This window comes from Prionailurus viverrinus, chromosome B1 (assembly GCF_022837055.1).
Source record: "Prionailurus viverrinus isolate Anna chromosome B1, UM_Priviv_1.0, whole genome shotgun sequence".
Classification (NCBI taxonomy): domain Eukaryota; kingdom Metazoa; phylum Chordata; class Mammalia; order Carnivora; family Felidae; genus Prionailurus; species Prionailurus viverrinus.
The window spans coordinates 149,644,111-149,658,049 of NC_062564.1; positions in this window are offsets into that span (position 1 = coordinate 149,644,111).

The window sequence follows — 13,939 nt, forward strand, 5'->3', positions numbered from 1 at the left end:
TGATGCTGGGGGCTGCACATCAGAAAGGAGCATGTTGTACAATCCCTTGAATCCCTTGAACTCAAACGGGACTAAGATAGACCAGGTTAGCTACAGCCAGGGTGGAAATAGCCTGTAAAGCACCTGGCATTGGTAACATGCTTTAATAGAAGTGTAAATTTATCTGGAAATGAAAGCCTCTAATTGCCTGGATTGTCTAATAAAGCTTAAAAGCAAACCTCTACAGTGAAAAATTGTTTACAGGTAGCTTCATTGTGACCCACAACATAAATCTATAACATTCAAGGGAATAAAAAAATATTCAGCACCCCCTCTCAAAAAGGCAAAATTCAATGCTTGGCATCCAGTCAAATTTACGTGGCATGGAGCAAAGAAGAAATATATGACTCACAATGAAGAGAAGTTTACATTGATAGAAACAGACTCAGCAGTGACAAATAAGATAGAATTAGCAAACAAGCCTATTAAGAAACTTAGTGTAACTGTATCTGATGTGTTTAAGTAGAGGAAACCCTGAGTGTATTCGAAACACATGATGGTAAGATGAAAAGTACACTGAATGTAGGTAGTAGCATATGTAAATGAAAAGAGTCAGGAACTTGAATATATAGCAAAAAAGTATCCAAAATAACATGGTAAAAGAGAGTGCCAAAAGAAAAAACAGTCCCTTGAAATATCTCTGGGGAAACCGTTTGTGAATATATATGTAAGTGTAACAAAGAGGAAAAGGAAGGAACAATATTTGAATAAATAAATGGCTGACATTTTCTAAATATTAGGAAAGTTTTACGCCATAGATTAAGAAGGTCAACAAAATGGGTGGTGTAAGAGCGTGAGAAATCTACATCAAACATCATAATCAAATTGCTTAAAGACTGTCATAAGCAGAACTACTGAAGTATCCAGAGCAGCAAAGATGCAAATGACAAATGACTTGATTTTGAAAAAAAATTGAAGGAGGAGAGAATGTAAAAAAAAATTAAGTAATGAAAAAGTATCTGTCAAATAAGTGGGTTTGATACTGTGACCCTGGTATCAAAACTTGAGTGAAATCAAGAGTCATAAGCTCAGCCGACTGAGCAACCCAGGTGCCCTGAAAGTAAACTGTTAAATGAAGTTAAAATAACTTTTTCATAGTCATAGAAATGAGAAATCAATGACCAGCAGGCTTCCTTTTTAAGAAATATTAAAGGACATCCTTGCAGGCAGAAGTAATACCCCCTGGAAACCCCTAACTACTCAAAGGAAGCTCATTAGAAGTGGCAGAAATGGTCTAAATATTAACCACCTTAATTATGTCTTATATTCTTTAAAAGGTAAATTAGCTAAAAAATAACAACATAGAGTACATGCTTTAATACACATAAAATGGAATATGTAAGGCAACATTATCACAGAGGGTGGGAGATGGAAAGGGAAGGCTATAATTGGAAGGTTCTCTGTCAGGATGGCTATTATTAAAACAAACAAACAGACAAACAAACAAAGATAACAAGTATCAGTGAGGATGTGGAGAAAAGGGAACCTTGGAGCACTGGGGGAATGCAAGTTGGTATAGCTGTTACAGAAAACAATAGGGAGATTCCTCAAAATGTTAAAAATAGAACTGCCATTAGAGCTAGCAATACTACTGGGATTGACTTGAAATTAATAAGATGCAGTATTTGATTTATACCTCAATGAAACAGTGTGGTTGATCTTTTAAAAAACTAGAACTATCACATGAGCTAGGAAATCCGCTTTGGGTATTTTTCCAAAGCAACCGAAATCAGGATCTCAAAGAGACACTTACACTCTCATGTTCATTGCAGCATGATTGTGCAGCAGGAGCCACAGTAGCCAAGATGTGCAAATAAAAGTGCCTTGATGGATGAATGCAGAAAGAATATGGAGTATATATGCACACTGGAATATTATTCACCTTTTTTTTTTTTAAGTGAAATCATGCCATTCAGGGGAACATGGGTGGACCTGAAAGATATTATGCTCAATGAAATAAGCCAGTCATAGAAAGATAAACATTGTGTGACTTCACTTATTTGGAGAATCTAAATAGTCAAACTTATAGAAGCATAGGGTAGAATGGTGATTCCAGAGGTGGTGTTGGGGCAATGGGAAGCTGATGGTCAAAAAGCATTGTTGTATTCCTGCCTGATAAGCAAGTTCTGGAGATCTCCTGTGCAATGCAGCATTCTGATTTGCTAAGGGAATCGATCTTATGTTAAGTGTTCCTACCACACACATGCACACAAAATTATAATCACAATAAATAATGAAGGGGGTGGGAGAAAATGGGAGGTGAACCATATGTCTCTAGTCTTGATAGTGGTGATGGTTTCATGGATGTGTACTTATCCCTAAACTCATCAAGTTATATACATTAAATGTGTACAGCTTTTACATCTCAATTTCAATACCAATGAAGTGGTTTTAAAAATAAAAAATAAGTTTATTTTGTTTTGAACCTCTACATTAGTGGTAATTTGTTGCAGCCGTAATAGGAAACTAATACAGGCACTCTTGGAGTATGATAAATAGCTTGGGCTTTGGAATCTAATGGACCAGAATATTGATTGTTTTTTTCTCTAACAATTTACTAATTGTGTCATTTAGGGCAAATAACTTAATTCTGTTCAGTGTTGGATTCCTTCTCTGTGTATAATCATACTGCTTCAGCAGGATTGTGTACAGATTTAATAAAATTACTTCTGGGAAAGCATTCAGTTCTCAAGCATAGAAAGTGATAATGACTCTTTTAAGTATTGTTCTTTGCCAGGCATTGTATAGGTGCCTATGTATGTTATTACATTAATTTTTCCAGCAATGCCTTTAAGTTGTCATCACACAAGAGACAATAGGGTTCAGACAGGTTTAGTTACTTGGCCAAAATCATGTAACCAGAAAGTGAGAGTCATAATTAAAACATGAAAAAAACATGTACATGCAAGAGAATCTACTTGAGAGCTAGGCCATTGATCAGAATCTTTAAGGCTCATACTTGAAAGTAGCCCCTTTTGGGGCACCTGGTGGCTCAGTCCGTTAAGGTACTGACTTCAGCTCAGTTCATGATCTCACAGTTCATGAGTTCAATTCCGCGTCAGTCTCTCTGCTGACAGCTCAGCGCCTGGATCCTGCTTCAGATTCCGTGTCTCCCTCATTCTCTGCCCCTCCCCTTCTTTTCTCTCTTTCAAAAATAAATAAACATTACAACTAAAGAAAGAAGAAAGAAAGTAGCCCCTTTCAAAGAAAATCACAAAGCAGAGTTATTTCTCAGTGCCTAATTTATTAGCAATGCCTCATTGAGACATATGTAATTGGAATCAAACTGTACTTGAAGTATTTGACAAATAAAACTTTCATTGTGGTCACAAATAGCAAGTGTGTGTGTGTGTGTGTGTGTGTGTGTGTGTGTAGAGTGAAGGGCAGAGGAGAAAAAAAATCACTGTTTTCTTTAGGTTAGAATCTGTACAAGGACAAGGTGAAATTCACTAAGACTCAAGGAGGAGAACAAGAAAGAGTTCTTCTAGATCTGTTAAATTTCAGAAGTCCCTTACATACCAAAGTGTGTGAGGTGGAGGGCCAGAAGGCGGTTCAGAACACAAACACAACCCACCCAATTCAGCATTCTACCAGTTTCCCTTTATCTCCCCTTCTTTCCTCAGCCTCTGAGGCCCAGCACCCTCCTTTTGTTCCTTTCAAATGTCTTTGGCCCTTCACACTTCTCTCTGCTGCGTGCAACCCTGTGGGGATTGGGGATTGACCTTTAGTTTGGGCTGCTTTTCTCTGGAAGAGAAGCTGCCTCCATGAATTTTGGTGAACGAAACATTTTATCATAAACATTGTCATTCAGCATAATTTGTAAACTTTTAGCTGCCAATATTTACAACCAGGGCACAGCTGAGATTTTCTTCCAAGCCACTTGCTAAATGTGCATTAGTTTTCCTTATTCATATGATTAAAATTAAAGGAAAGATTTTGATTGGTATTCTAGGGATTTCATGCAAATTGCATGAATTGGAATGTCTTCTAGTACAGAAGATTTCAAGGCTAAAATGAGATTGCTTAGACAATTTTCATGCCCCTTAAATAACCACCTAGGTTTGTTGTGAATTGCTATGTCATAAACTATTTTCTTCCATAATCATTGTCCCAGAAGATTATGAAATAGCATTGCTTGTCATTCCTTTAGAAATGTTGACATAGTGAAGAATATTATGAGTTTTGACATATAATCATTGCAGAAAAATGTTATTGAGAACCAAAACAAAAATAGGTGGTATGGATTCAGTTGTATCCCTCTCCCAAAGATATGTGGAAGTCCTAAGCCCAAAACATCAGAATGTGACCTTCTCTGGAAATATGGGCCACTGCTGATGTGATTAGTTATGATGGGGTCCTACTGGAGGGAGCAGAGTGAGCCCTTAACTGCATATGATGATTATCTGTATAAGAAGAGAGATGCACAGGAGAGGATTGCTTTGAGACAAGAGAGGCAGAAATTGAAATAATGCATTTACAAACCAAGGAATTCCGGGATTGTCAACAAATGCCAGAGATTAGGAAGAGGCGAAGAAAGATTGTACCCCAGAGCTGTCGGAAAGAGCAAGACTCTGTCAACAGAACTGTGAGATCACAAATTTCTGTTGTTCTTAACACCAGTTTTGGTGATTTGTTATGGCCACCCTAGAAACAAATACAATGGGAGAACCAGTATATGCTTGATAAATCAATTTATTATGCATGACCTTTTTAAAAATTTTTTTATAATGCTATGAATACAGAGCACAAAGTCAGGGAAAAATCAAATTGTTCAGAGACTAACATTACTACTCTTTTAAAAATATTGATCATTTACCTCAAGTTTGTACATTTCATATAACACTATTTGATTAGAATAGCTTTTTGTTGTTGTTGGGGAAGCTAGAAACTACTGATGGTTCAAACTATTTTTTAAAATTCCAATATAATACATAACATAATACAAACAGCACAGCGGGTAGTTCTATCTAATAAATAGATGGTCAAAGGACTTTTGAATAAGAAGAATCATCATCAGTAAGAGAGAAAATAGGACTTTCCGCCAAACCTGTGGATAAAGAAACATTCTTTTTATTAAATTTGAACGACAGACCAAGTCATTGCTAATACCCTTAGGCTTTCTTGTTTTTTGATTTGTATCTAAATATATTCCTCCGTGAATGAGCAGGTGTTCACAGTAGCCCATTTGTTACCCTTTGCTTGGTCTGGATTTCATATTCATCAGGCTTCTCTCCCTCCTCTACGCTCTGAGCTCTGTGTGGCCCAAGTCTGAAGAAGCGCTAGGGATGGAGTGTGCCCCTTATCAACTTATCCTGAGAATTGACTAACCATAGACTACACTTTCTCTTAGATCCTACTGGATTCCCCCTGCTTGCCCAAGTTCCCCTCAAAAGTTTCTGCTGATCCTTGCTTTCTTCTTTTTAGCCTGTGAAAGAAAAGCCTTTTCTGTTGGATTTTGAGACACTTGCAGATTTCTGAGATATAAGTGTTCTCCCCATTTAAGCAATGGAATTTGTTACCAATAAAGTCCCTCCTTATCTAAGTTTGGGTTTGGTTTGATTTGACATGACACAAGCTCCCTGACCAAAAACTGTGCCTTAGTTAAAATCATCCACAGGGAAGAGCTGATGAGATTATTCTCAAGTATTTATATAGTCAGACTCTGCTTTAGAGTAAATTGCTACTATCTCTATTACTTTGTTTTTCCTCAAGCTCTTATTTCTCATCCTAAATTATTTTGGTAGTTTCTTGATGGCCATCTTCATTGTTTGCCTAGATCCCTCTCACTCCAGCTGCCACAGACCTGCTGGTAAAACAGTCCTAAATAACCCACCCAATCACCTCACTTCTTTATGCAATGATATTGTGACTGATGGTTGCTTGTTTTCATATCCATCTTTAAAACTAGATAATGAGCTGTGGTGTGAAGAGACTCTGGCATAACTGTATTTATATCTCCAGTGGCTGTCTCACTGCTACTCATTATGAGGTCAAGTAATAGCTCATGCCTGAATGAACACGAATTTCGTTTGGACCCTTATTTCCTCCAATAATAACACAAGGAACCGTATTTATTTCCAATTGTTTCTTTCCAATCTATTAAAGAATTCCTTTATTTCTATGTCTTCAAATCTCCTAGCCAAACTACTTATATACTTTTTCTGGTACTTCAGAGAGTTAAAAAAAATTAAAATGAATATTGAAAAATTGATTGAATGAATTTCTAGTCTGTTTTTTTTTCTCTCCTGTCACTTCTCCGTTGAAGTTCAGTGGTTTAGTTCTACATTTTAGCCCACTTGTCTTTTCAGTTTGGATGCTATTCTCTTAGAAACTTAACATAGTCAAATTGTCTTTAACATCCCCTACTGAGACTGACACACACAAAGCAAAATTCCCTGAAGGAAAACAACAAAAGCCAAGAAACAGATGGACAACAGCAGAGCACTGTCTCTTTCTGAAAGACATATTGCTCAGCACTCTTACTTGCCACTCCAATTCTGACAAGTTATATCCATTTCTTCTTTTTTTTCCTTCTCTGATTTAGTCTTTTTATTTATTTATTTATTTTTTTTTATGAAATTTATTGACAAATTGGTTTCCATACAACACCCAGTGCTCATCCCAAAAGGTGCCCTCCTCAATACCCATCACCCACCCTCTCCTCCCTCCCACCCCCCATCAACCCTCAGTTTGTTCTCAGTTTTTAACAGTCTCTTATGCTTTGGCTCTCTCCCATTCTAACCTCTTTTTTTTTTTTTTTCCCTTCCCCTCCCCCATGGGTTCCTGTTAAGTTTCTCAGGATCCACATAAGAGTGAAACCATATGGTATCTGTCTTTCTCTGTATGGCTTATTTCACTTAGCATCACACTCTCCAGTTCCATCCACGTTGCTACAAAAGGCCATATTTCATTTTTTCTCATTGCCACGTAATATTCCATTGTGTATATAAACCACAATTTCTTTATCCATTCATCAGTTGATGGACATTTAGGCTCTTTCCATAATTTGGCTATTGTTGAGAGTGCTGCTATGAACATTGGGGTACAAGTGGCCCTATGCATCAGTACTCCTGTATCCCTTGGATAAATTCCTAGCAGTGCTATTGCTGGGTCATAGGGTAGGTCTATTTTTAATTTTCTGAGGAACCTCCACACTGCTTTCCAGAGCGGCTGCACCAATTTGCATTCCCACCAACAGTGCAAGAGGGTTCCCGTTTCTCCACATCCTCTCCAGCATCTATAGTCTCCTGATTTGTTCATTTTGGCCACTCTGACTGGCGTGAGGTGATACCTGAGTGTGGTTTTGATTTGTATTTCCCTGATAAGGAGCGACGCTGAACATCTTTTCATGTGCCTGTTGGCCATCCGGATGTCTTCTTTAGAGAAGTGTCTATTCATGTTTTCTGCCCATTTCTTCACTGGGTTATTTGTTTTTCGGGTGTGGAGTTTGGTGAGCTCTTTATAGATTTTGGATACTAGCCCTTTGTCCGATATGTCATTTGCGAATATCTTTTCCCATTCCGTTGGTTGCCTTTTAGTTTTGTTGGTTGTTTCCTTTGCTGTGCAGAAGCTTTTTATCTTCATAAGGTCCCAGTAATTCACTTTTGCTTTTAATTCCCTTGCCTTTGGGGATGTGTCGAGTAAGAGATTGCTACGGCTGAGGTCAGAGAGGTCTTTTCCTGCTTTCTCCTCTAAGGTTTTGATGGTTTCCTGTCTCACATTTAGGTCCTTTATCCATTTTGAGTTTATTTTTGTGAATGGTGTGAGAAAGTGGTCTAGTTTCAACCTTCTGCATGTTGCTGTCCACTTCTCCCAGCACCATTTGTTAAAGAGGCTGTCTTTTTTCCATTGGATGTTCTTTCCTGCTTTGTCAAAGATGAGTTGGCCATACGTTTGTGGGTCTAGTTCTGGGGTTTCTATTCTATTCCATTGGTCTATGTGTCTGTTTTTGTGCCAATACCATGCTGTCTTGATGATGACAGCTTTGTAGTAGAGGCTAAAGTCTGGGATTGTGATGCCTCCTGCTTTGGTCTTCTTCAAAATTCCTTTGGCTATTCGGGGCCTTTTGTGGTTCCACATGAATTTTAGGATTGCTTGTTCTAGTTTTGAGAAGAATGCTGGTGCAATTTTGATTGGGATTGCATTGAATGTGTAGATAGCTTTGGGTAGGATTGACATTTTGACAATATTTATTCTTCCAATCCATGAGCAGGGAATGTCTTTCCATTTCTTTAAATCTTCTTCAATTTCCTTCATAAGCTTTCTATAGTTTTCAGCATACAGATCCTTTACATCTTTGGTTAGATTTATTCCTAGGTATTTTATGCTTCTTGGTGCAATTGTGAATGGGATCAGTTTCTTTATTTGTCTTTCTGTTGCTTCATTGTTAGTGTATAAGAATGCAACTGATTTCTGTACATTGATTTTGTATCCTGCAACTTTGCTGAATTCCTGTATCAGTTCTAGCAGACTTTTGGTGGAGTCTATCGGATTTTCCATGTATAATATCATGTCATCTGCAAAAAGCGAAAGTTTGACTTCATCTTTGCCAATTTTGATGCCTTTGATTTCCTTTTGTTGTCTGATTGCTGATGCTAGAACTTCCAGCACTATGTTAAACAGCAGCGGTGAGAGTGGGCATCCTTGTCGTGTTCCAGACTCGGGGGCTCTGCTTGGCCGGCGAGCCGCCCCTCTGCCCCGGCTCCCTCCCGCCAGTCCGTGGAGCGCGGACCGCCTCGCCGCCCTTCCTACCCTTTTCCGTGGGCCTCTCGTCTGCGTTTGGCTCCGGCGACTCCGTTCTGCTAATCCTCTGGCGGTTTTCTGGGTTATTTAGGCAGGTGTAGATGGAATCTAAGTGATCAGCAGGACGTGCGGTGAGCCCAGCGTCCTCCTAAGCCGCCATCTTGCCTGAACCAGGAATCTAAACTCTGATTTAGTCTTTGATTCAACCCATCATCAAATCTATTGATTGCCTTTCTTTGGATCCCTTTCTCATATTTCTCTAGAGTCTTTCTATTGCCAATCTATTTCAGTTCCACCATCCCTCTGCTTAATTATAGCCTACTCATTTCACCCATATTAATCCCTCCCAAACAATACTTTTAGTATATCCTTCCTTGCTGAAATATTACTCAGCTATTCCTTAATAATGCTCAAGAAGTCTAGTTCAGATTCATTGCTCTGTCATTAATGGGAACAGGGAATTCAATTTGAAAGAAGTCTCTATGTATATTTAAAAACAATTGAAATCTTTTGGAACTATTCCAACTCTGAGATGTAGAACAGTCTTATTTTTCTCCAGAAAACATTGCTTTATTTTATAGTGAAAGTTTGAATCTTTCATAGATTTTGGAATATTTAATATTATTTTAGATAAAATTGTCATTCTAAAAGCAAATTGGTAATGTTTCTTCTCTCCTTGTTGGTATTATATTAGAACATCGGTCCCTATTTCAATTGCTTATCAGAATCCCCACAGCAAAGTTTTTGAAACTTGTTGTGTTTGAATCATAATGGGATCTTTTTAACATGCAGATTCTGATTCAATAGATCTGGGTTGCCTTCAGACTCTCTATTTCTGACAATTTCCCAGACGCTGTTGTTGCAGCTACTCCAAAGACTACATTTTAGAAGAAAACGTTTAAACAATATCGAGGCATAGATTTAGTGGGAGGGCAGCCTGCAGTGACAATTCTGGGACAATTCTGATTAAGGTCTTTTATGTCGTTTGTCTTTTAATAGTCTCACCAATTCCATAAACTGGTTAAGTGTCACTGTAAGACTTGTTTATCCATGAGAAAATGAAGTTTAGAAAAGATTAGGAATAATTCAAGGTCATGACATAGTAGTTGTCGGGACCAGGATACAAACACAGCTGTTTCCATCCCCAAATGCCCTTTACCCATCCCAGGACTGAAGTTTTCTTTTGCAAACAGGTAAGTAACTACCCTTCAGGAGAGTTACACCAGGCTACATCTCCTAAACTGGGGTGCTTTGGGTTTGATGCCTTGCTTTTGTTTTTTCTTATTTAGACTGTCACCACTGATACTTCTGGAATATAGAATTTCACTAGACCCAGTTTACCTCTGTAATCTTGTCCTGGAGCAACTGGGAAGCATTGTAAGGTTATTTATCTCTGTGATATCTCTGAAATTGTGGATGCTGCCAATATTGCCAATTTGGGAAATATACTCCCTGTATACAAACAAAAGGAAAGGAACAATTACAGAGAATTAAGACAATGGCCTTGCAAATATTTCACAATAATTTTGATGAAAAACTTAGGTTGTTAAACTTGGTAGGGACTCATATATCATCCACATGGTTGTTTTCTCAAACTTTTGGTCAGGTTTTCACTTTTTTATAAGAAAATATTTAAAAGAAGATAAAAATTATACAGCATTCACATTTTTTATACTGTTTGTTGATAATTTTGTTGTTTTATAATACTATGGGACCCCTCCTTACAGCCAAACACTCACAAAAGGTTTACATATTCTTTATAATAACCCTCCAACCTCCTACTTTGACCATCCTTGAATATTCCAGGAAGGAGGAATTTACTAGTTCGAGGTTAGATGGAATTGTTACTTCTCACTCTTGACTTTGGGTGATCTTGCTGTCTCTTACAACTCCCATATTCTTTAATATTTACTTCTGTCCAAATATCGTTCATCCCTCCTTTGGAGTCTTACTTTGTGCTATTGTAAATTCACTTATTTACTATATTAGTAAGAATTTTTGAGAGCTTATCACATTGATATGACATGTGAAAATAATATGAGATATCAAGGATATATTTCATTAAGGAAAATGTTAAACAAATGAAATTTTTCAACTTATTTAACATGGTCAATTTAACTTAAGACTTCATCACCTTGCAAAAGAATAAGAAGGTGGAAACTTACCATATAATATGTGTTTTTAGCAGCCTCTATTCTCCAGTAGGCATATATTATACTTAAGAGAATCAGAATTTCAAATTTTCTTTAGCCAAAGTAATTATTTGCCAGACTAAGGTACTTAAGTTCTGACGGAATAATTGGTCTCTCTTCGGGATGACATTATGAGTTTCCATTTAAATGGTACTAGGGCACAAGACTTTTGCGTCTTTCACCAGTGCAACATAAAAAAAAAAATAAAATCAATATGTATTTTAGCCATTCGTTATATAGATATGTTGAGAGATAAGTAATGATCCTCCTTATAGAATAAATGCTGGGAGATGAAAATATAAAATATGTTTGTACATATTTTCACATTATCAGGAAAATACTTACATGGCGATGTTTTTTATGCCAATGATGCTTCTGTTAAAATAGAGAACAAATTAAAAATTTAATATATGCTTAATTATCAACTTTTCCAGTGAATGAAAATGTGTCTTACCTCCTCAGATGAATCGGCTCCCTTGGGGGAAAAAAAAGAAAAGAAAAGAAAAAATAGTGAACATCTTCATTTTATAACTCTGAGTATAAAAATGCATTAGTTGCCACAATTATGATTAAACATCATGGAGGCCAAGCCTTAGTAACTGATACATTAAACTAGTTTTTTTCTTTTTTGTTTAATGCCATCTTTAAAGGAGTGAAGAATAACTTTTTGCTATAATTAACTTGCTACATTTTAATATCAATTCACTCTGGTACAAATTATTTTGTGTGTATAAAAGGGAAGAAAATCTATCACGTGTGAATGAGAGTGAAATTCAGAAACTAAGCTTTGGAATTGTTCAAAACAAATATTTTTTATGTGGATATGTTTTAAGTTGCTCAGAAGCTACTCACATTCAAATGTTTATGTGCTCATAGAGTCTGGTATTATATTTTTCTCTATTCTTAGATTTTTATTTTTCCCACTTGTATCCTTTATTAAAAATTATGTGATAAACTGTGTTAACCAATTTTTTTTAAACATGCATAAGAACTTGTTGGATTAGTTGAAGTATTATTACATATCTTAATGAATCTCTCAGTAACTGAACACAAAATATACCAACGTGAAAGAGGCCATTAATGTTAACAGAGTAAGAAATAAAGAAATGAGGAGGAGATGGAGGAGGAAGAAAGAGCCTCAGAGAAGTCAAATTTACCTGATGACAAACAGGTAAATGGCAATATAGGCAGGACATTTGGTTGGTCTGGAGCTTATAATATTTAAGTGTCTTTTATAATATAATATTTAAGTGCTTCTCAATCTCACAACTTTATGGAGTTCTTTTAAAAATTTTATTTTTACATTAAACTAATTATACTTGAGTGTCTCTCTGTGTTTAGAATGTTTGTGTGTGTGTACCCAAGATTTATTTTAAATCCATAATGAACATTTCTAGGTTAATTCAAAGAAAATGTCTATATAAAACCATTAAAATCTATAAAACTGAGCTAAGGAAAATGCAAACACAGGCAAAAACACAAGAAATAAGGAGAATCCTTGGATAACTACAAAGACCATATTATTCAAAATTCCTGGATATACTTACGATCATGGCAACCATGAGAGCCATGATAAAGGCAAAGACAAGGATCTTCATATTTGGCTGAGTCCTGTGAAAGCGTATGTGAAAATCAGTAGCATTTCAGTAGCATAATCAGTAGCATAATTATCATTCATTTATTTTCAAGTTAAGCATTTGTTTACCAAACTATGCTCCAAAGCCTTGGGAAACATACTGGAAATACAAAGACAATTGAAACACATTGCCTTACATCAAGGAACTTAGAGACTGGTGGGGACCTTGATAAGTAAAGATAAGTGCTGTGATATGGAAATAGTAAGTGCTATGGAAACACCCAAAAGGGACACCTTGAACAGACCAGAAGAACAGACCAAGCAAAAGCAGACGCTGTGCTAGATTATATAAGATAAGTAAGGAGAGATGTTGGGAGCTGGCCAAGAAATACAAATGAGAGAGAGGCTTGCATGTTGAAAATGACACCGGTCAGCATGCAAGGAAGACGATAATGGAGACAGACTGGCCCCTTAGATTGTTGTGAGACTACAGAACCCACAGAATGACATGAGGAGAGTTAAGGCAGAGTTTAAAGAAATGTTTAGAAAGTAGAATGACAAGCAACAGGGACTGGTTTTATAAAGGAGTGAGAGTGAGCCAGGTTTCTGACTTGAGAATGGTGTAGATGTTGTGACCCTGGTATTAGAACATGAATGTTACTTGGCAGAAAAAATATATAATTAAAAAGAAGTTTCAGGATAAGTATTTATAAATACTTTGACAAATTGAATCAGTAAAAGTGATTTAATATTGTAAATAATCCTATTCAATCAAATTAATGTAATCTGGGACCATTTGACATGTGTTTGTAATTCTTTCTATGCAAGTGAACCCAGTTCTTTTGCTGTTGAAAAGCAGATATTTATTTCTGAATTGAAGACATATAAGTAAAAATATTTTGCAAACTATAAGGTAAATAATGGGCAAAGACTTTTTTTTTATTGGCCATCAGTTTTGGTAGAACATTATGGTAAAAACTTTTGTCTAGGGATAGAAGAGACTGTTCTACTAAATAACCTCAATCTTTTTTTTTAATTTTTTTTTCAACGTTTATTTATTTTTGGGACAGAGAGAGACAGAGCATGAACGGGGGAGGGGCAGGGAGAGAGGGAGACACAGAAATGGAAACAGGCTCCAGGCTCTGAGCCATCAGCCCAGAGCCTGACGCGGGGCTCGAACTCACGGACCGCGAGATCGTGACCTGGCTGAAGTCGGACGCTTAACCGACTGCGCCACCCAGGTGCCCCATAAATAACCTCAAATCTTTAACATATGAAACAGAACTCAGGGCTGATGGCATTTTCCTTGTTCTTATCTGCTTATTTTGCCACATTGGCTTTAATTCAGGACTGTGGCATTAGATAAATTATAAAAATTAAATCTTTCTTG